Genomic DNA, 24,292 nt, shown 5'->3' with positions numbered 1-24,292 from the left:
TTTTCATAACCTAATGTTAACAAAGATCACTTTCATCCTTCTAGACTTCTTCAGGTCTGTGTACAAGAACCCTAAAAACAATCTATAAATATATATGTAATTGTATAATTAGTTAGTATTGTTATTACACATCATTTTGAATAAAGTGGAAAAAAGAACCAGAAAAAAATAAAAATAAGAAAAAATGTATGTATGATGATGGAAACAAAATATACACTTAAATTACAGCTGAATTAAAATGGTACTTAAAACCAACTGGTAGAATAAAATAAAATAAAATACAATTAGTCATGTAAATAATGTGGTAATTTTCTAAGTTCCAGTGCACTTTTTATTGAATAGTAGTAGTTTAGTCCAGGCTTCCTAAAAGAGTTCAGCTTTAATTGCCACATGAGTTCATGTTTCTCCAGAATATTCGGGATGTCTCCTTCAAGATCACCCATGTCTTTTTGATCCAGGATCTGGAACTTAAAACCTGTGTGTCTTTTATGAAGAGAAAGGTGTTTGGCTAGTGCATTATTTTTACATCCAGAGCGGATTTCTGACAGATGACATGAAATCCTACGCTTGAGTTTATTTACAGTCTTGACCACATAGAATGCATCACAGTCATTGCTCTGTGCTTGATGTGGAATCCTTGTACACAGTGCTCCCTCACAATTACTGTATAGCAGCAGCTATGGAGTCTTTTAAGAAACATAATCAGGGTACACAGGCACAATTACAAGAGTTAAGCAAGCTCATTAATCTTATACTGGACTTCAATTTCTTTGCTTTCAATGGCAAACACTACAAACAAAAACTGGTATAGCAATGGGGGCTGCCATGGCTCCCAGCATAGCTAACATAGCCCTGGGCAAATGGGAGGAGGACTTTGTGTTAAACAACACAGTCTACATGCAGCATATCACATGCTATTTACGTTTTATTGATGACATCCGTATTGTGTGGGAAGATGACACCTTGCAGCTTGGAGATTTTATCACTTACCTCAACCAAACAACCCCCTTCCTGAAGTTTACCTCTTCCCATAGCTGTACTTCAACCACTTTCTTAGATATGCAGATTTCCAAGGACACCAACAATAACAGAATCACCACTGATCTATTCAGAAAAATAACGAGGGTTAACTTATTACTCCACAGTAAAAGTCTACATCCTACAAAAATCAAGTATAATGTAGTGAAGTCCCAAGGCTATAGACTAGCTAGAATTACCACAGAGATAGAACCATTTTTGAGAAACCTGAACAACTTAGAGAATGATTTTCTAGTGAGAGGCTATGAAAGTCAGATGTTAAAAAACATCCTGGAACCCATTATAGAACTGAAAAGGACTGAAGCACCTTCACTCAACCTCCCTAGCAGAAAAATGTTAAATAATTCCACAGAGAATAACAAATGCAAAAATAGCTGCATCCTGACATATACTTTGGATTATCACAGTATCAAAAATATTATTGAAGAAAACTGGGACACTGTCACAGGAAACCCTTTTCTGATTAACATCTTAGGTGAAACCCCATCATTTGTGTATAGGAAGGCCAGAAACATTAGAAGTTTTGTTGAATTTAAACCTAGACCATATGAGAAAAGCACTAAAAGGTTTTTATTGCCCTTATTTCATTTAATGCCTTGTTCTCTAATGCAGTGGGAAAAAACTGGAACCAACTCCCTTACGAACTTACATCACTGTCTTCTTATGCACTTTTTAAGCACAATCTGAAACTCTATCTGAAAACCCATTGGTTATGTCCCTGTACAAATCCTGACTAATCCTATCTGCTCCCCTCTCTCTTGCTGTAGACCTTATATCTGCTCTGACGTTTGTCAGTATCCACCTAATACCTATCCTTTACAAAGACATATCTTACCCTTTACAGCTAATTTAACTTGTATAGCCAAATCTTTTGTAAATCCAGTGTAAAATACCTCATCTAATACTTCCAACAAATTCTGTACAAACTGTGCAAGTTGTTTTTTTTTTTTGCAATTGCTGAAACTTTAACTATGTATCTGTACCATAACTTGTTACCTAAATTTATGTTGAAACTGTGTACATTTTTGAACTGTTGAAACCTTAAGTTTGTATCTATATAATAGCCTTTACCTGAATAGTTGTACTAATGTAACTTCTTGGAGCTTATCTCCCCGGGACTCTACTGAAAATGGACATGCATCCAGTTTGACCATCCCGGTCAACAAATGTAAAATAATAATAAAAAAATAAATTATTTAAAGAAAATCATTAAAACCAGTGCAGGTAGTGACTGTAACATTACAAAAGTAATTTACAGGGCACAGTGCAATGAATGTGATGCATTCTATGTGGTCAAGACTGTAAATAAAATTTCATGTCATCTGTCAGAAATTCGCTCTGGATGTAAAAATAATGCACTACCCAAACACCTTTCTCTTCATAAAAGACACACAAGTTTTAAGTTCCAGATCCTGGAGCACATAGACATGGGTGATCTTGAAGGAGACATCCCAAATATTCTGGAGAAACATGAACTCATGTGGCAATTAAAGCTGAACTCTTTTAGGAACCCTGGACTAAACTACTAGTGTTCATTAAAAAGTGCACTGGAACTTAGAAAATTGCCACATTGTTTACATGACTAATTGTATTTTATTTTATTTTATTCTACCAGTTGGTTTTAAATACCATTTTAAATCAGTTGTAATTTAAGTGTATATTTTGTTTCCATCATCATACATACATTTTTTCTTATTTTTATTTTTTTCTGGTTCTTTTTCCCACTTTATTCAAAATGATGTGTAATAACAATATTGACTAATTATACAATTAAATATTTTTTTATAGATTGTTTTTAGGGTTCTTGTACACAGACCTGAAGAAGTCTAGAAGGACGAAAGCGATCTTTGTTAACAATAGGTTATGAAAATAGAAATTGATTTTTACATGCAAAATGTATATGTATATATTTATATATTTTTTTTGATTGTCAAATGAACTAAGGTTGATATATTTCCAGCCACGTAGTATATTGTCTTGGATAAAATCACATACTTAATAATCCACTTAATAATCTGGTTAAATAAGAGGTACCACATCATTATAAATTTGATTTAAAGTACATAAGGTTCATAGGTAGGTACTAGGCTATCGGCCCTAGGGCCCATACAAGCCTAGCCAAAAAATGTACCCTGGCTTTCGCCACCCAAGAAAATTATTTTCCTGTGCCCCTGTCGAGCAGAGCCACAGAAGTGATCCCCAGGGTGAATTTCCCATTTCCCATCCAATCATCAAGATTTTTCTTGAAGAGTGCTAATGAGGAGCTCTGTTTGACATAGATAGGTAGTCTGTTCCAGAGTATGGGAAGTCTCTGGGACAGGAATCTATCCCTCCAGCATGTTCTGTTTATTGTGATGACAAGGTTAAGGTCCCTAGAGCATGTAGCTTGGAGGGATTGGGATTTCTTTAAGTGGAGCATGTCCAACAGCTCTGGGTTTGACATAGCTTTGTATGTTAGGCACAGATCGCCCCTGAGTAGGCGATATGCGATGGAGTAAAGCTGTAGTTTTTTGAGACGGTCTGCATAGGGTATCTGTTTGAGGCCAGTAATCCTCTTTGTGAGGTATCTCTGTGGTCTTTCCAGTTGTTGTAGATGTCTTGTGAGGTACATACCAAAAGGGGCGTTGTACTCTATAATGGGTCTAATGAGTGATGAGTAGAGGGGAACAATTACCTCTTTTTTTTGGGATGAGAATCCTTTTGTGATGAGATGAGTCACGTAGAAGGATTTCCTGACCACTGTGGCGATGTGATTATCAAAGGAGAGACTACTGTCCACCTGTGTCCCAAGGTCTCTTATCACATTTTCGGCATTAAGTAGACTACCAGCTATGTGGTAGTTCATGGGTACAGAGTTTTTACTAAAGGGGATGACAATACACTTTTTGGCATTGAGCTTCAGGCCATGGCTTTGACACCAGGTATCTGTCTCAGCGAGGCCCTTTTGTAGTTTGCCACATCGTTAGAAGTTTCGATTATGGCTCCTAGTTTGCAGTCATCTGCAAACTTTGTTAGCCAAAGACCTTCTGTGTTGGCCTGTACTTCAGAGAAGTAGGTACCAAACAGGAGAGGACCCAGGACTGAACCCTGTGGTACTCCACTTGTCACTGGCCTGATGTCGGATTTGGAATCCGCTACTTTCTCAGTGTGGGTTCTGTCCGTGAGCCAGTTGGCAACCCATCTTGTGACATAGGGATTTATACCTAGTTTAGTGAACTTATCTATAATTCCAGAGTGGGGGATGGTGTCGAAAGCCTTGGCGAGATCTAGATAAGCTGTGTGAACCATTTTACCCTCATCTATGGCTTTGGTGACTGCTTCAAAGAAGTCAATCAGGTTTAGGAGACATGATCTGCCTTTTACAAATCCAAACTGAGTAGGGTCCAGAGTTTGGAGATTACCAATGTCTTTGTTTATGAGTTCCACGATGATACGTTCCATGGCCTTGCAGACCAGGCTCATCAGGCTAATGGGGCGGTAGTTCCCGGGGTCCGTCATGGCTCCCCCTTTGTGGAGTGGGATAACTGTCATGGTGCGCCATTCAGTGGGTACAAAGCCTGAGGTGAGGCTATGATTGAACATGGTACTTAGGTAGGGTGCCAGTTCATTCTGTAGTTCATGTAGAATGCAGCCTGGGATATTGTCAGGTCCCATGGATGCTGTGTTCTTGGCTTTGGAGAGTGTGTTTTTTACCTGTGCAGCCATGATTATAGGAACTTTGCATTCTTCCGGTATAGAGATGGGCCCTCTAGGGGGTGAGAAGAGGGTAAAGTTAGCACTGAATCTGTCTGCTAGGATGTTGGCAATATCAGTTGGTTCTGTATATTTAGTGCCATTATGCTGTAACTCAGAGCAGATCTGAGTGTTCCCATTTAGATTCTTGACATAGCTATAGAATGCTTTGTGGTTGTCTTTAGAGTCAGTGGCAATTTTGTTTTCGTAACTAGCTTTGGAGGATTTTATGAGGGATCTCAGCTTCTTACTGAGGTTGACCAGGGAGTTTCTCCAGTCATGGGATTTTACTCTTTTTTGCAACAGTTTCTTTCTTCTGTTGTAGAGTTTGTTTATGGCAGAGGACCACCAGATTGGCTTCCTTTTTTTGGAGGATAACATCTTGGTTCTATTAGGGATAGCATGATCCATGCACTTGTGTAAGTACTTATAAAGTGCATTTGTGTAGGATTCAGCAGTTATACCTCTATTGTCTGTCTGCATGAGTGTCATGAAGTTTGCCACTTCTGTCTTAAGAAGTGTGAAGTTGGCTTTTGAGAAGTTTTTTACGATGGTTTCCCTAACTGGGGCTGGGGGTGGGATGTGGATGTCTAGGCTGATTAGCTTGTGGTCGGATCTGACCAACGAGGAATTGACCTCTGGTGTGGAACACCAGTTTCCCATGTTGGTAATGACCAGGTCTAGGATATTGCTGCCCCTGGTGGGGGTGTGAATAAGTTGATCCAAGGCGTTGGAATTTATGAATTCTAGAAAACGTTGAGCAAAAGAGTTGGTACATAAGTAGTTTTCCCAGTTAATGGTGGGTTAGTTGAAATTGCCCATTATTAGGGTGTTGGGTTGTACCCTAATACTTTCCAGTATAAGGATTATATATTATTATGACAGCTACTAAGTAGGGCAGGACCAGCTCGAATGTCTCACTGATGGGGGAAGGGATGTGAATTTAACATGTGTACCAATAACACTTTGTTTTACAGCACAATAAACCACTTCCATGCCGATATAAAGTATATATTTAGAAAGCTTGTGAGGAAATTATTACTCTATTTTTGTTTTACTTGGATCGCTTGTCTGTGTACTTAATAAAGGATTTTCGACTGGAAACAGACTGCCTGCCTTGCTTGGATTACTTTCGAATGCTTAGTAATGCTGTACAATTATATATTTTCTATTATTATTTTTTGTTTTGTTTTGATTTGACTTAAGACGAGTTTAAGTTCGCTACTTCTACTACTACTATTGTCTGATCTGATTAATATACAGTGATTAACTAGAAATATATGGACTGAAAATCTTCCACACAGAGAAGTTTCTTACACTGTTTTGTACTGTGTTTTATAAATACATATATAAAAAATGAGGACTGTATCATGTGATATGTAAACATGGGGAGTGTTTGAACATGTGACTATTACTGAGCCTTTTAAATATGGCTGTTATCTGTTATGAATTGTCTGATGAAGTTGAGAGTATGGAGACTTGACGAAAGCGCTAACCAGAAGTTCAATCATTTTTTAAAAAGAAAACATCGTTGCCTGCTTATTTTGTTCCTTACATTGAAATAGTCTGTTAAAACACAGCGCTCCTAGCTTTAAAATAACTTTCTTGAAGAGGAATGTAATAAAACATCAGGAAATGTAAGAAAATGGAAGTTTTTCCACAAAGGGAACTTATCTGCCCAGCAAAGGAAAGCACAAGCCAACCATTGAGCCTCAAAAGCCACAGAGGAGCGTGTGCTTCGCTGAAAGGAAAGCTATGAAATGCTTCCCATGTAAACTCATCTTTCAGTAAACTCATCTTGAGCTGCTTGACAGTTGGATGTGTGGAAGGTGCCCTGAAGCTTTGGAAGCTGGTTGGCGATTATATCCTTGGCAGGATACAACCCATATACCTAAGGCTACTGCAGCATTGATTAATATGAAGGACATCTACAATGTCAAATATTACCTTTCAGAATTAATTTTAAAATACTTTATGATATATGATTGTTACTATAAGATGTAATACAGAATATCACAGCTCCACTTGGTGACCCTTCCCTCCCCCATTGGGCATTTCAGAATGCAGCTTATTGGTGGACAATACTGCATTGTTTCCACCAGTCTGCATGTTCCCCAGTGTTTAAATGTTGCTTTCAAAGGCTCAAAAGCCCAAAATGCTACATCTACTTTTATGTCACAGTTCCATTCCAGTATGGGTGGGTTGTTAACAATATGTGCCCTATTTTTCTATTTTCAAGACTACACTTTCAAATATCGGTTTGCACAAACACACACATTTTTAAATATTGGATGTTAGTTTACCATAATGATAACATGCAAAAAAAATGTCAAGGCTGGAAATCTTAAACAGCACTCATTACCCTTTTTATACCATTCCTGACTTGAAAGGGACACTCAACATATACCCTAAGGTGTCTTCACTGCATGATTTTACATAAAGACTGGAATGAAAGGTGGCAGTGTAACTGGTGTAACTGAATTCCATCCATCCATGCTTACAAATTGCATTTGACTCTTTAAATAACCCTGTGAACACATTCACAGAGTTCACTAGGCAAATAGAAAACGGATGCAGATCATCAGACTTTTCTTCTGTATCACTAATGCACTCCAAACACACCTAGGGATAATTTAGATATGCCAATTTATCAACCAGATACCACTGGCAGGTGGGAGGGCACCAGAGTATCCAGAGAAAGCCCACATGAACATAAGGATGATATGCAGACTCTTTGCAGAAGGTATCTTTGCCAAAAATTAAACCAGAGAACGTCATGCAGTGAGGCAGCAATGCTTTTCAGTGTACCAGGGTGCTACTCACACCTGAATCATTTAAGTATAAATGAATCATTCCTTTGAACGTAAACACTGGCATAAAAGGTACAGCTACAAGTAATGCAGCCAAACTAGCAGAGTATAAATAGAATAAGTAGATGATTCATTTGAATGCTACTCCTTTTCTTGGTCTGAATGGCTTACATAATTTAATTCCAGTTTTAAAATCTAGGCTTTTATGAGATTCATTTATTGACGTAATGGTCATGGGGCACATGCAAGGTGGTTATTTCACAATACTTGAGAAACTATATTTCAACATGAATGCATTTGTTCTCATTTCAATTAGATCCTTTTTTGTGTGGTTCTGGACAGTTCATTGTTGATACTTCAAGTCAATGTGTTTTTATTTTACATTTTATTTTATATTTTCTTTGTTTTTCATTTTAAAAAGAATAATTATTTCACTTCGAGGAGTAGATTTGGGTTAGCAGCATTTTTTGGTGTTGTGTAAGATATTTGTTTTACTACATCCATAAAGTGCTGACCAGCCCTACTGCCACACCCACCTGTCCCTGTGAGTGCCAGATCAATCATTCCCAGGCCAAGAGACCTACAATCCATTCATTCCACGGTCTGGGTGAAATCCCATAGGTCCAGCCATTCCTCAATGAGGCAATAGTCAACTGTAGATGCAGGCTATCATTCTGGTGGTGTGGAACCCATCTTCGACATCTCTTCCCATATTATGCCTGTGGCTTATGTTAATGCTTGCTTGGGAGAAATGTCCATGCATGCTGCTACACATGTTCATCTGCTGAAAGTCAGACAAGCCTGATACAGACACAGTTGCTAAGATCTAAAAGAGGACCAACCACAGATAATGTCCCTAGTGGACATGCCAGCAAATGCCCTACATTTCCCACTCTGCCAAAGCCAACTTCTTCAGAGAGCGAACCTAACTGAACCTGGGTCATCTGGTCAAAGTCATGACTTAATCCATTTTTGTCAATGGTGCTTGTGCTGCAAAAGTTTGTATGAGGCATTTTTTTTTTTTGCTAGCAGTCTAAATATAGTAGGTTTAAGGAGGGTAAGGAGAATCTAATAGCTCTGATGCTGTGCCAAGGACATAGATAAACTTGTTATGTCCCTAAAAAGTGCAAGTAAACTTTTAATAGAATAAGGAGGATGGAGATAAGCACAAAAAATATCCATAATGTATCAGGTAATGTTTTACAAATAGTACTTATGTTGATTAAGCTATAAGGGGGAAACCTGTTTCAGTTTGTTGTTCACCCATAAGAACCTGCATTTAGTTAAAGATGTCTTTAATTATCTTTTGTGAGTGTTCACTGATGTATTTGTTGGATGGACTGTTTTTTTTTTTTTTTACCTTGAAAACCTTTTCTATGAGCCTATATTCATGGTTGGATATAAATAACATTATGCTGACCTTAAAGTTCCTTTTGCATATTTTTTCCTCCGTATTTTTCTCCATAATATTGGCATTTGGATGAAGCAGCATGACAAAGCAATAGTTATTCAGATGATTTGCTTTCTGAACTTTAGGAGCATAAATGTTGATAAAATGATCAATTACTGTAGTTAGAGGAGATGTTCCCTATCTTATAAAGCTAGGGAGGGGGCATCATTCCTGGGGTCAATGTCTGACATTGTTCCATCTTTGAAAGAAGTGTTTTTTTTAATAGTGTTGTGATAGACTCCAGTTAAGTTTAACAATGCTAGGAAAGTTATTCAGGCATTGTCGTTAGAGAAGCTGCTACTTCATGTTACCCGAGTACATTGTAGAGTCTATGCCATTCGGAGGACAATTGAGTCAGTGCAAGTAATGACGTGGCCAAAACAGAGATACGATTAGTATAGTCAGTATACTAGTCATTGCTTTCCAAAACTTTCATTTCATAGATGTGAGTGATCATCTTGTTGCTTGGAACCTCTAATATAAAGGTTATAAACAGGAACTGCTGTCTAACGGATAGTGCTTCCAAGCCCTATCGTAATCCAACGTGGAGAGTTTTATTTCCTAGGTCTACAAAGGTCACAAAGAGGATTTTACTTGGCTCCATAAATAAGAATTTTTTTTTAAGAGCTGAAAGTCATATCTATTACAGGATGCAGGCACCACTCTCAGTTAGTGTCCTCATAAGTTATGTTCCATGTACTTTGACAAAAAGTATACAAGGAAATGCTAAGCTGTATATCATTATGGAAAATAATGTCATGCTGATAGATTCTCTTTATCAATCTGTGTATCTACTGTGATAAGCTTTTATTAAGACATGCCTAGGTGAGGGGTTGACATTGCAAACCACATATCTGTTAACTACATACACTAACTCTGAACCTCCTGCAGTCCAGGAGAAAGTACAACTCCTAAAAGTAGTGGCACCAGAACTTGGAGTAACAAAAGCTAATTATCGACATCTACTTGGACATCTAACCATGAATTCATGCACAAGGACAAACACACACACATACACAATTTTATTTGGAGAATTGTATTTCTAAAAGAATAAAGAAATATAAAGGCTGGAAAGGGAAGAAAGTATGAATGAATGCAAGAGTTAATGAAGTTCACAGTTTTGCAATACATTTTAATTGTGTACTTCATCCTGTATAATTTCACTAGTCTAGTGTTTATTTCATCATTATTCATAATCCAGGAGGACGTTTGTTGTATACATAAAAAGTCAGAGTAGATATTGCAACATGTTATACTTAGTTACTAAAATGTATGTGCACGTGAGCTATACCATTTTGAGATCAAGTTCTGTCTTTCACCTCCCCAGAATTTTGCAAAATGTCCAGATTTTGCTTTAAACTTTTAGTCTGTTCTTTATAAAATGTGTGGTTTTCTGGCAAATTATTGAGGATACAACTCACTCCAGTTTCAGACTTCAGATCCTTCAGAAAAAAATGCAAGTTAATGCAAAATCTGTTATTCTAGCAACTTTCTAAGAGCAATATTTAAAATGTCTCTGATTTTAGCCATTTGCCCCCCCCACCCCATTATCCCAAGCTTATAACAGACAAATTCACAATTATGATTCCAAAATAAGGTGTACTAACCCAGATGAAATAAGCAAATGAGCAAGCACACAAACCTTCATGGGTATTATCGTGTGCACTCAGTACAACAAATTCTGACAAATTATTGCCCAAAACTCAAAGGCAAGTAAAAACTGGCAGCACACATTGAATATATTCAAATGTGCCCTGCTGTGTGGAAAATGTCATGTTGCTAAATCATGCCATCACAATGGCAAAGTGTGTAGCGAAGTTATGCAAGGGAAAGCAACAGCATTCAGGTTCTAAAATTTAAATCCTGTGGTGTAGTGGTAGTTTAATATGTGTAGCCATGTGCTTCATATGTGGGTTTATGGTAAGCATAACTTTACTGAAAGGAGAAAAATATGTCTATTAGTTAATATATATATATATATATATATATATATATATATATATATATATATATATGTGTGTGTGTGTGTATGCTCTTCTGCTTTTCCCGGTTAGGGGTCGCCACATCGGAACTCTGGTCCGCTAATGATTGGTAGTTGATTTTTACGTGCCGAGTTACCAGCCCTGATGCACAACCTTCAACGAATATATAACTTGTGACAGGTGTTCCATGAGACATCCTAGCTGAGAAAGAAATCGACGGCGCTTTACTGTGAGAGTGACAACGCTAAGCTAGCACCCACCACCGTGGGTTTATATCTCATGTTCTGTATTATGAGCTTTGCAGATATTTAACATGTCTAGTTTTATGTATACATACAAAAATGGAAGTGTCTGATCTTTGCACGGGTTAATAGCTCTTGGGCACCACATACAGTCCTGTTTCTAAGCTAGATTGCTTTGCATATATTGATCAAGCACCACCCATCCCTATATTTAATGGTTCTGGTCTGGGAAACCAACACAAGTTCTCAGATCACAACATATGGATCCAAGAGGCACAGACTCTAGCTATTGCATTCAATGTAATGGAACAGCTCAAAATAAGTCTTTTCTGCAGGGAGACAAGCCCCTTGAAACACTATCTCAATGATCACACAGCATTGGAGATGTGAGAAATTTTCACCGCAGTGCATAACAGTCTCAGAAATAGTATGTTTCAGTCTAACATGAGCAAGCAGAATAGTAAACTATGTAGGATCTGGAAGTGGGTCACCCATATATTACTGTAAAGTAGCTGGTATATCTGTTTCCTGTCCCATATCCCCCTTCCCATACAGCAGTTGTCCATAACCCCCACAACTGCTTCCCCCATGCTGGCATTCTATAAATCATATGGCACTTGAACCTCTCCTCCAATACTGGGTCAGCAATGTATTCTGTAGTCTGTCTATGTAGAAGATGTCTTCTACTCCCACAACACCCACCTGCAGATACCACTCCTGGACTAAAAGGCCCAAAGATTACCTATCCATAGGGATTCTGTTGCTGTATTTCTAGCCTCAATATGCATAATAGCATGTGCAGATGATGACTGCTTTACTTTGTTATCTCCACACACACTGCAATGTTGGCTGCCACTATATTACAGTTATGTTACCATATTTCATTGTATGTGAATGTATTCACTGCAAATGAGTCATTGCTTCCCTTGGTCAGTGTTGCAATGCCTTGGGGAATGTCAGATTATACCCTCAACAGACAATGTAATTCGTCAGCACATAATGTTATAGAACTACATTATTTTTAGCTAGCATAACCTGCATTCATGGAAGCATTGACAAGGGAAGCTTTTCTGCATAATTTTGACATACCTCCACCTACAATCTCTTATCTCCCCTTAGGAGTGTGTCTGGACATAGAGATACTGGACTGCTTCCATTAGTCTGTCCCAGTGGTTTGGAATTTAGACCTATATGAATGGCGCAGGAGGAGAAGGAAGGTAATAGCTTTTAAAAGAAATGTGTTTGTTTTTGTGGATGAAATTTGAAATGTTATTGCACTATACACTGTGGCCTGCACTAATAGAATTATGGAAGATGAGGTTGCTAAAAAGTGCTCTCTAGACAGGTCAATGGGAAAAAAAAAGTTGTGTTATCAGTAATAATGATGGGTTATAAACAAATTCTACATGTCATATGTAACAATCAATAGATTTAAAATGTTTGCATATACTGTAAGGGCTAGAATGACTGTTCACACACACATTTAAATAAACATAACATTTTAAGCCATATTCGACAAAAATAGTTCTACATCACAGACTCCCACTGACACAGCAGCTTCACTTTTTGATATATATAATAATTTTAGACTTGATTAAATTTATCTGCATATATCTGTATCTAAGATATATATATATATATATATATATATATATATATATATATATATATATATATATATATATATATATATATATGTTAATGGCTCTACTTTACATAGTCAGATAACCAAAACATCAAACTTTAAAACACTGAGACAAATACATCACAAGTTTACATAAGCAAAACTTCATATTGCCAAAAGTTGTAAAGTTGAAGCACCTATTGTGCATGTCAGAAAGCATTCTTATAAATGCAGATCATGCTGCATTCATAAGAACAGATTCTATGATTAAATTGAAGAAAGAAAACAGAAATTTAGCTTTATCAATGGTTTTGCAAGGGGACCCCTGCACCCCCCTCCAAACCCCCTGCTAAATTAAAAAAATCAACTCCAAAATCGTACCACAGTGGGGAAAAGGGTAAAATTCTGGATCCTCACTGTAGCACAGTTTCTATTCCATTTGTTCTCTTTGCTCAAACCATTGATAAAGCTACTTTTTTGTTTTCTTTGTTCAAGTTTAATTGTAGAATCTCCAGACCAACAGCAGAAAGTATAACAAACAGATAAACAAAAAATAGCTGTTGAAGGGACAAACCCCAAACGATGCTCTGTTGGTTAAGAACATCTTTATTAAGCGCTTTTCATCCAGATTATGCTTGAACTTCATTAGATACATTCTAACTCAAAATCCACTCTTTAAAATAGTTAATGGCTGTGTCATGTGATTATGCTGTGCAAATTTGCTTCCCCATAAGTTAAAGTGATACACATAATAAAAATACATTCAAGTACTAAATTTCTTCTAAAAAGTTTGACATTATCAGATTTCTCCATTCCTACTTATATTTCATCACAAATAACACACATACTACAAGTATAAAATATAAAATATGAAATTTATCTTTCCAGACTTTTAAGTTTAAGAACACAAAATCTAACACATCTCATTTATTCCAGGGTAATGGCATGCATCCAGTCGGAGTTGCCATAATAATTCAAGCTTTTCTAAATTCAATGAGTGTGCCCCCACCCCAATATCATCTGTCATTTGATCAATACAGTTACATTTAAACTGGTGGTTTTTATTTTCTATATTGTGTCTAGCTAAGGCGTTCTCCTGTTTCTGCCAATTAATGCTATACACATGTTAAAAGTAAGACATCCCTGATCAGTATCAGCAAGAAACTACGATCCCTCATAAAACTGTCCAAGGCGAGCTTTGAAAGAAAAATTGCCAAGGACTCCAAAGATAACCACAAGGCATTCTTTAGCTATGTCAAGAATCTAAGTGGCAATGCTTAGATCTGCTCGGAGTTAATGCAGAATGGCACAAAATGCATTGAACCAACCGATATTGCCAACATCCTGGCAGACAGGTTCAGTGCAAATTTCACCCCATCTCACCCCCAAAAGGGGCCATAACCATACAAGAAGAATGTAGAGCCCCTGAAATCACAGACAATCAGGTTAAAACAGCCCTCTCCAAAGCCAAAAACACAGCATCAATGGGACCGGGCGGTGTCCCAGGCTGCGTCCTACACGAGCTCAAAGACAAACTAACCCCTCACCTAAACACACTGATCAAACTCAGCCTCTCCTAAGGTTACGTACCCATATAGAGTGGTGCACAGCAATGGTTATTCCGTTTCACAAAGGTGGAGCCACAACAGACCCCGGGAACTATTGCCCTATAAGCTTGACTAGCTTGGTCTGCAAGGCTATGGAGTGCATCATCATGGAACTCATTAACAGAGACATTGGGAACATCCAAACACTGGACCCTACCCAGTTCAGCTTTGTTAAGGGCAGATCATGCCTCCTAAACCCGGTGGACTTCTTTGAGAGAGTTACCAAGGCTATAGACGAGGGAAAGGTGGTACACACAGCATACCTAGACCTCGCAAAGGCCTTCAATACCATTCACCATTCTGGTATTACAGATAATCTCACCAGCCTGAACATAAACCCCTATGTCACAAGATGGGTTGCCAATTGGCTCACTGACAGAACCCACATGGTGAGAGTTTCGGGTGCTAGGTATGACTCTAAACCGGTTACAAGTGGCATTCCCCAGGGCTCAGTCCTAGGACCCCTCCTCTTCGGCATATACTTCTAAGTGGTGCAGGCAAGCACAGGAGGACTATGGCTGACCAAGTTCGCAGACGACTGCAAACTAGGGGCTATAACTGACTCTTCGGCTGACACAGACATCCTCCAAAAGGGTCTCACTGAGATCGATACCTGGTGTCAAAATCATGGCTTCAAGCTAAATGCCAAAAAGTGCATAGTCATCCCCTTTGGAAAAAACAAAGTACACACAAACTACCACATAGGTGATAGCCCCCTAAATACAGAAAACATAATAAGGGATCTGGGGATCCAAGTAGATAATAATCTCTCCTTTGATAATCAGATTACCAAAGTGGTTAGAAGATCCTTCTATGTGGCCCACCTAATCGCAAAAGGGTTTGCATCCAGATCAAAAGAGGTCATTGTGCCCCTCTACTCATCACTCATCAGACCCATCATAGAGTACAATTTTCCAATTGGGATGTACCTTACAAGACACCTGCAACATCTGGAAAGACCACAGAAATATCTCACCAAGAGGATAACTGGCCTCAAACAGATGCCCTATGCAGCTCGACTGAAGAAACTCCAGCTGTACTTGGTTGCATACCGCCTACTCAGAGGTGATCTCTGCCTGACATACAAGGCCATGTTCAACCCAGAATTGATGGACATGCTCCACCTAAAGAAAACTGTATCCCCTCAAGCCACACGCTCTAGGGTTCTAAACCTCACCACAAGGACATGCTGGAGAGATAGACTCCTGTCCTAGAGACTTCCCATGCTTTGGAACAAGATTCCAATCTATATTAGTTAGAGTTCCTCGCTAACACTCTTCAAGAGAAACCTTGACGAGTGGATGGGAAGCAGAAAGTTTACCCCGGGATCACTTCAGTAGCTCTGCTGGACAGAGGCAGAGGGAACTAATTTAAGGGGGCGGCAAAAGCCAACACATTCTGGCTTGGCTTATAAATGCCTTTGGGCAGATAGCCTAGTACCTACCTATGAACCTATGAACAAACACGTTCTTAAACAACAGAGCATCATTTGGGGTTTGTGCCTTCAACAGCTATTTTTTGTTTATCTAATTGTAGAATCTGTTCTTATTCTTATGTATGCAGTGTGATCTGAGTTCATAAGAGTGCCTTCTAACATGTGTATACAAACATACATATATATATATATATATATATATATATATATATATATATATATATATATATATATATATATTATATATATATATACATATACATATGGGTCTACATTTTTGTGCAAAATTACATTATTTCAAACAAGAAAAGTACGGCCCCACTTCCATGAAAGTGCACTTCAGCGAACGTGCATTTTCACAAAAGCCGACTCACCGAAGCACAGTACATTGGGGATAAGGAAATATATCCTTTTCCCCACTGTAGTGTGATCTCAGAGTTGGTATATTTAAGTAGTGGTAGTGTGAGGGGTGAATTGGCAAAATAAATACAAAATAAACAAAAAACATTGTTTTGCAGGGGTGCAAGCCCCACTGCACCCCCCACACCTCCGCTACTTAAACATACCAACTCCAAGATCGCACTACACTGGGGAAAAGGGTATATTTCTTTATCCGCAGTGTACAGTGCTTCGGTGAGTCAGCTTTCGCAAAAGTGCACTTTCACTGAAGTGCACTCTTCCGGAATTTGTTAGTCAAAGTAATGTAACTTTGACTAATAAAAGTAGATCCATATATATATACTTCTCAACCTCTTAGAATAAGAAATCTGGATAAAGCTATGAAAAAAGTGGTACAAATAGGGACAATTTTTAAATATTACTCTTGCAAGCTTAGAAATTTGATTGAATAACAGGTTTTGCATTAGCATGAATTTTCTGAAGGGTATGAAGTCTAAAACTCAAATGTCTGCCATTATTTTCTAATGTCAATCTTTAATGATTTGCAACTAATTTGCCAGAAAGCCACAAATTTATGAAAAACCGAGCAAAAATATAAGGCAAAAATGTGGACATTCTGTGAAAATCTGTACACTTGAGAGGTATGCACAGTATCCAGGCAGCCTGTCAAATAGGCAGCTTGTCGATGTCTCTTTTTGATTTCATAAGCCATTGAATGCAGCATCAAGAAAGTCACATAACAGCAACTTTGCTCCTTTAAATGCCGCTTTCTTTGTGGTCATGGCTGTTTGACAGTTGCGTGTATGTGTTAGGGGCTTTGCCCCTCACATGATGCATGTTCATTTATTTTGTTTTGTTTTAATGTATAGATATGAATGCATACACACACACACACACACACACACACACACACACACACACACACACACACTTATATTCATTTATTTTTATATTTAAATAATGATGGTTACTGAAGGATACCTAGTCCTCCAGCAGTCAGACACACATCATGAGATGCAGACCTTCAATATGTAATGTTCAAAGAAAAATGTTCTCATAGATAATTACGACAGATGTCTGTTAATATTCATTCCTATATTCTACGACTCATTAGATATATAAAATAGAATTTTTTAATGTTCCAGTTAATCCCACATGACCACAACATTAAGTACATATTTTTCACTGATATGGTAGATTATGCTGCAAAAAAGAACTTCATTTTGTGAATTAAATCCTTAAGAAGCAGCACTACAATCAGAAAAGACAGAACTCACACAGAAGAAAATCGGGTCTATATCACTACATTGAACCATCAGTTCCCCGAACAGCATTTCATCGGAAATGCAATTAATTGAATTCCCCTCATGTGGGGGCTGCACCCCCACTAATTATATATACCAACTCCAAGATCGTACTGCAGTGGGAAAGGGCAAATCTCCCGATCCTTACTGCATCACGATCTCAGTATGAACAGTTCTACGAATGGCATGTCCGACGTAAGTGTACTGAAAATGCCATTCACTGAACTGATTTTTCACTGAATTGATAGCGAGACAAGGAAATCATAGATGCATTCTTGGTGAGCAAATTTAATGAAAATAGGAACTGCTATGGATAGTCTAAGCTTACATTTGGCAGTTGACAATAGAGGCTACCAAACACTTAATTGTCAAGCAAGGAAGCCAGCAGTGCTGAGCTCCCAGAATGACACACATAAGCCTTAGACATTATGTTCAAGATTAATGAACTCCATAATCCTGTCAATGACAGAAAAAGGAGGAGAAGTGAATGACATAGCTCCAATGAACTGCAGACAGGCATGTTAACCCCTCCTACAAGGAAAAACATTGAATGATTCTGATACATCGATGCCTTACTGCATTTGTAAACAACACAGCCCACACTGCAGTCAAGGCTCACTAACTAAATGGACAGTATATTACCATCTGTCAGTTCTGTCTGTATACAAGGTCAGACATACAGATGGCAAACATCCCAAAGTCTTTTGAGAACTAATATCCCAGTAGACAACCTGACAGTATTTTTCAGTTCATCTTTAGAAAAAGAGAAGTGACTAAAAGGAAGCCCATGTTTAATCTTTGAGAGCTGGCCTGAGTTCACAAATGAAGTTTCACTGAATCTATTTACTTTGAACAGGTGTCCAGAACACAATTCCCTGAAAAAGGCTGCAAACTCAATGATAAGTAGGTTCTCCCAGAAAAAAAATCTAGTTATTGTTCTGTTCCCCAGTATGGCCTGCCTTTGGCATTGAACACTAAGCAGTCACAGATGTGAGGGATGCAGCCAGGGAGTAAGGGTGGTACAGTTTCCCAGAGTGAGGGGTGGGCAGAAGACTTTCATCTTTAATAAAATGTTGACTTCTAGCATGGATTTTAACAATTTTTTTTACAAGAGTACCTGTTTCATCACATACATTCATGAAAATATGCTAGGTTTCTTATATATTAGACATACCTATATTATTTGAATTAAAGGTAGATTTTAAAGTCAAAGATCTACCTAACATTCTTAGATCCTTCAGCAACTCTGCTTGGTCTGCTCATCTTGCAGGGACGAATAATAAACCCTTATTTAAAATCTCAATTTGAGCCGATGTAAGTTGAAATGAAGAAATGTTGAAAATCAAGTTTTGGTTTAAAAACGTCATTTCTTGACCACTCAGTGATACAGACTTTTATTAGTACATGCAAAGTAGCAGAACAAAAATGGATACTGCTTCTTAATGCAGAGAGACCTCCAGGTCTCAATGGTGTTTTTACTTTAAAATCATTTTTGAAGGCACGCCCTCTGAAACACTAGTATAGTCTTTTTTAATTAGAGGCTGGTCTTTTATTGGTTTGATTGTTTCTTTGCAAACTTATTTTAATTGCTTTCTTGCTGTATTGAGAATGTCTGATGAAGTGGTGTGATAACCGTGCAAGCGCTTATTTTGTTTTACTTTGTTCTCTTCTGTATTAAAAGTTGGTTTTATTTTAAGCCTTGCAGGCTCAGTACTTTTATTTTATTTTCATTGCTTTTATTGTACCGTTCCGAGTCGTGTTGTTGTTTATTTTTACTTTACTTATGGCTAAATAGTCTGAGGTCTTTTACATCTTCTACAAGTGGGGTAAACAATTCTATATTAAGAATACAAAAGTAGAAAATAATATTTTCTTTTGATGATGTGGCTTTAGTCTGTACAAGTTAACTACTCCTTAGCTTTGACACAACATAAGGGGATTCTTAGCAGGGCCCTTTCTACTAATACTGGATACCCTGAGGTGGAAAATATCTGTGTTCCATTAATCAATCCTGATTAAGTTTATGCATGTATAGGCCAGCCATCACTACAGGTGTAAGTCCACAGTACGGCCATTCTACAAAGATCAGCTATGTGATAATGCAGAATTGGTCTAAATGCACACTGGTCACAGCAAGAGAAAATCTCATAAAGACGCTTGAAGTAAAGGGAGTTTAGAGTCAATTATACAAGTAAAGGATGTGTAGAGAACAAAGACCCTTCTTGTGTGCTAATACTCTGTTTTCACCCCTCAAAAACATATTTCAGAATCTGTTTACTTTTAAACAGAAATAGAACCTGATCAGCTGATCCTTGAATAAATATCCTGCCTGTTCCTTCACCGTATCTGAGGTTCTCTATCTGTCTGGAGTCTGAACATCATCTGGCAGAGTGCTTGCATTTCAGGCCTCAGCACTATGCTCTTACAACTACAGATTGCTTATAAGTCAGAAGCCAGATCACACACGTAGCTCACAGTACCAAATTAACAGCCTTGCTAATTAAGAATGAGGTTTCAATAAAACTAAAGAAAACCATTGATAATGGGTCATAAAAAGGAGCATGAAGCCAAGCATCAACTAATGCAATACCTACTGAAAGGGATCGGTGGTGACAAACTGCGTCTGATATAAAGAATGCCTAAAGGAGGTCCCACTGAAATAAATGGATGACAGAAAGCAGTCAGTCGGTACTAGACAGTGCCATAAAGCTATCACCAGTGGTATCATATCAAGAACAGCTAATCAAGAAGCATAGAGATGGCCCTAGTACTATAAAAGACCTTGGTCAGACCCATTTGGAGCACTTTTTGGAGAATCAGCAAAAAAGGAACAACAACTTCTTCAACCAAGTTCCATTAAATGACAGCAATATGCTCAGGAGGCTCAACTTTGTCATCAGCAGATCATCATTTTTTTTAAAATGTTCCATTTTGTATCAATTTATTGTCTGGCCATAATATTTGCGCAGGAGTATCTACATATGCCAGTTTGACTACTGGTATTTAATGAGCCTTAAATATATGACTATTTTCTGAGCTACATCATATGACTGCAGATATTTATTTTTATTTTATTCATTTGTTAATTGGATAAGTCCACTAGACACAAGTGTCTCTCTTCATGGACAGCCCAGGAGTACTGCCTCATTAAGTGACATGTAGCACAGTAGGCAAATGGAGGTGGAAGGACTCAGGCCCTGTACCCTGGACTACAAAAAGCAGGTCTTTAGCATCTCATATCCTCAATATTCTGCTTTAAATGCTAGATGCAAACTTACAAACCTGAGAAAAAAAACTGCCCACTGTGAAAGAAGCTCAGCCAATTTTAATGTGCAGAGACAAGTCATGGTACATTCACAGCTTGAGTAACTGGACACACTCAGCCAGTGGCCTTGTGTGCAGTGGTCCTCACCATCTCATGCACATATAAAGGTATGTCTAACTACTCAAGCACTGACTGTTATGTGTATGTATCCTTCCCTTCCCTAAAAAGACACGCTGGATGCCAAGCAGTATGATCCAATAATTGAGCATGTCTAGACATTACCAAGCTGTCTGTCAGAGATATTATACTTTGAGGATGCAACATTTTTTTCCCTGGTTTTTCATATGGAGCACATATGAAATATTTCTGTGACATAACTGCTTGCATTGTTCTCCTTTTAAATCATAACTGAAACTCAAACTTCCAGGATGTTTTGCAAAATGACATGCTCCACACTACATACCACTAATATTTTTAATATTAAATATTTCTATAGTAAAGTGGCATGACATTCTATATTCGGATGTATTGTGCCCTGTAATTTTAAGTTTAGGACCAATCATGGGTACAAATATCCTCCACCTTCAACTTGTCAAATCTACTGACAATTTTTTTTTAAAACCATATACAAATACAAAAAAGAAAAAAAAAACAAAAAGGTGTGTATGTAGGGTCTTGTAGAGTTTACATTTACATTTTTTTTTAAACAGAAGTAGTGACTAATGCAGCCATTATTTTATCTGAATACCTACACACTAAACAACCATGTTTTAGTTATATCAGAGCTAAAACCTGCATCGTCTTCAAGTAGAAGATGTGGTTATAGTTAACCATTCTTCTTACCATGGGTCTTGTCACTGTTGTAACTAAGCAATTAATGCCTTGATTTGTCCTTGTGACATAATGACTGACTCCTACAACAGGACATGCTACAGTAAACTTGCAAGCAGGCAAGAAAACTCTCCACAGAGAGACAGACGTATAAGCTGTAGGCTTCCTCAACAAAAGCATTTTATACCACTTCCTGTAATAATCCAAGTACATGTGGAAACTAGAAGGGCAGACACTTCTTCTAATAACACAAGTGGTCAAGCTGGGCTGTATTTTTCCCCAAATTTCATTAAATGAGTAATACCAGTCAACAGAGGGTCTCTGGTTCCATTCTCTGCTGGGATGACTTCTGTGTGGAGTCTGCATGTCCTCCCTGTGGTCGTGTGGGTTTCCTCTGGGTGCTCCTGTTTCCTCCCACATTCCAAAGACATGCAGTAGGTGGACTGGACACTCTGAATTGGTCATAGGTGTGAGTGTGTGTGCAAGTGTGTGGTATGTAAGAACAGCCAACATAGGGCTAGCTACCCGGGGGTGTGAGCCTTAGCTTTAGATGATTATCAGTATTGAAGTGACACATTAAACCCATGTGCAAAATGGGAAAAAAAGGGTTGTGGATGGACAGATATATGGAAGGTGATTTATTAAACAGCAAGAGATGTGGGAGAACATTAGTTTTTGAGCAAGTATGAATTCACAAGATTGCAGTTGTTTGCACATGACATGGAAACTTAAAAATGTTTGGGAAACCATTCCGGAAGAACAGTAATAACAAATTTTCCAATTAACCAATATTCATATATTGGTTTTCACAGAAAGCAGGCTATTGCTAAAGCATTAACCTCAAACAACATAAACAAACACAAGTGCACACAGTGCACTCACATTCACATTTCTGGAGAAGTGTAGAAAGTGTATTGCATGTTTGCAGCAACATTCAGATAGACAGACCTTAAAATGTAAGCACACAAGCCCAAGTGAATGCCCGTTTCCCTTGGAGCACCTGTCGGGATTATCGCTGCTAAGTACTCTAGAAAATAAAGGGTGCTATAGAGAAAGTCAAGTCTTTGTTTGTGATTCTAAATTAAGAGAGAAAATAAAAGCAAATGAAAAGCATTGCAACAGTGGAGCCTGTGTAACATTCAGCTGTTCTATACTGGCCAATGCTGATTATTGTTTATATCCTGTGCTCTCTATTCTCATGTTTCAGATTTCATTGCATATTAAATCCTTAGTGTTCTCTTTCTCTTACCCTTATTAGTTAAGTACATATCAAAAATGCAACATACCAGAGCACATGATGATAATATCAGTAATTTGACTTGCTCAAATGTGTCCTACTGTACAACAAGACCACAGAGATCCATACCTAGCTCTGATCACCGCTTAGCTTTGTTTTCCAGTTGAAAGGTGATAAGCTTATGCTAATAATGCAATAAACAAGCAGAAATTCCGTTCAGTACACTTCTTAGTTACATAATAAAAAATAACTACTCACTGCCACCTAAATATTGATTAATAAAGAAGAATGCAAGATGACTCTTACCTGATTAGCTGTTCTATTAAGCACCGCTGCAGTTTCCCCATGTAAAGAGAGCTTCAGACAGCCTGCTAGTAGACAGACTTCAGAGCACTCCCATCAAGCATACGCCCCTCTTTAGATAACAATAATTAATAAAATGACTTTTAGCAACCATAACTGAGCTGAAGATGTAAATCACAGTTTGCCACACTGTAGGAAAGCCTAGAAATACAGAAGACGTTCCTGCAAGGCTCGATTTCAGAACTAGAACAGGCAGGGAGGAGACACTTGAGCAATCCCATGAAGCCCACACTTGCAATTTCTCTTTCAGTTAATGATCCTTCCTTGCTTCTGGCAGCAGCTTCTGTCGCTCAGAGTACAGACTGCCAATGAAGCAGGTTTCACCTTACATTTTACTTATCAGTGTAAGAAATACAATACATCAGAAATAGTTATAAAGTGAAAAAACACAGTCCAAATAACTGATGTCATATTTGTTTTTATATTACCAGGGAGTTATATCCACAGGATGATACTGTTATTAAATTAGTTAAATGTTTTTTAGCCTCTTGTATCCACTACAGTGCAAGTTTGTTTTGCTCTCACCTGAACTACAGTGTTAGTTTTCGTTTTAGCTAATAGACATGAAACTCATAGCTCAAAGGAAGAACATCTGCTTCTTGGTCCACATCTTCTATCCATCTGCCTAGTTGAAAATTGTAGTTTTTTTCTTCCTCTGCAGCTTTAACCTCCCTTTTTCATGCAATATAATAATTTGTTACGTCGGTAAGCAAAATGTTTTAAGTGTGGTCCCTTGTTTAGCCATCATTCAGATCACAAGGACAAGGGAAATGTAACATATTCAGACAGTTTGACTAGTCAGTTAAATAGAATGTTTTTGGGGTGCAAGAAATAAGACAAAAGTCATTTCTGCATACTGTACCTCTTTTACTTTTTTTATCCAACTGTTTGTGCTTATTTATTTGCTTTTTTAGCCAGGTAGGTATACTACTCCAAGCACCTTTCTCAGCCATGATCACATTTCTTCTTCTTT

General features: G+C 37.9%; 1 protein-coding gene across 1 annotated transcript in view; it reads right to left on the bottom strand.

Annotated features, from left to right (window-relative positions):
* The window catches only part of KCNK4 (potassium two pore domain channel subfamily K member 4), a 576,554-nt gene extending 552,947 nt beyond the window's left edge, over positions 1-23,607 (bottom strand). The window contains exon 1 of the mRNA XM_044075806.1: positions 23,263-23,607. The gene's annotated coding sequence lies outside the window, so the exon portion shown is untranslated. The remainder of the gene's footprint in view (positions 1-23,262) is intronic.
* Positions 23,608-24,292: the final 685 nt, after the last annotated feature.

The sequence above is a fragment of the Protopterus annectens genome, chromosome 6.part1 (genome assembly GCF_019279795.1).
Source record: "Protopterus annectens isolate FY-2018-M chromosome 6.part1, PAN1.0, whole genome shotgun sequence".
NCBI lineage: Eukaryota > Metazoa > Chordata > Ceratodontiformes > Protopteridae > Protopterus > Protopterus annectens.
The sequence above is the reverse complement of the archived record's forward strand: the minus strand, read 5'-3'. Positions and strand labels throughout refer to the sequence as shown.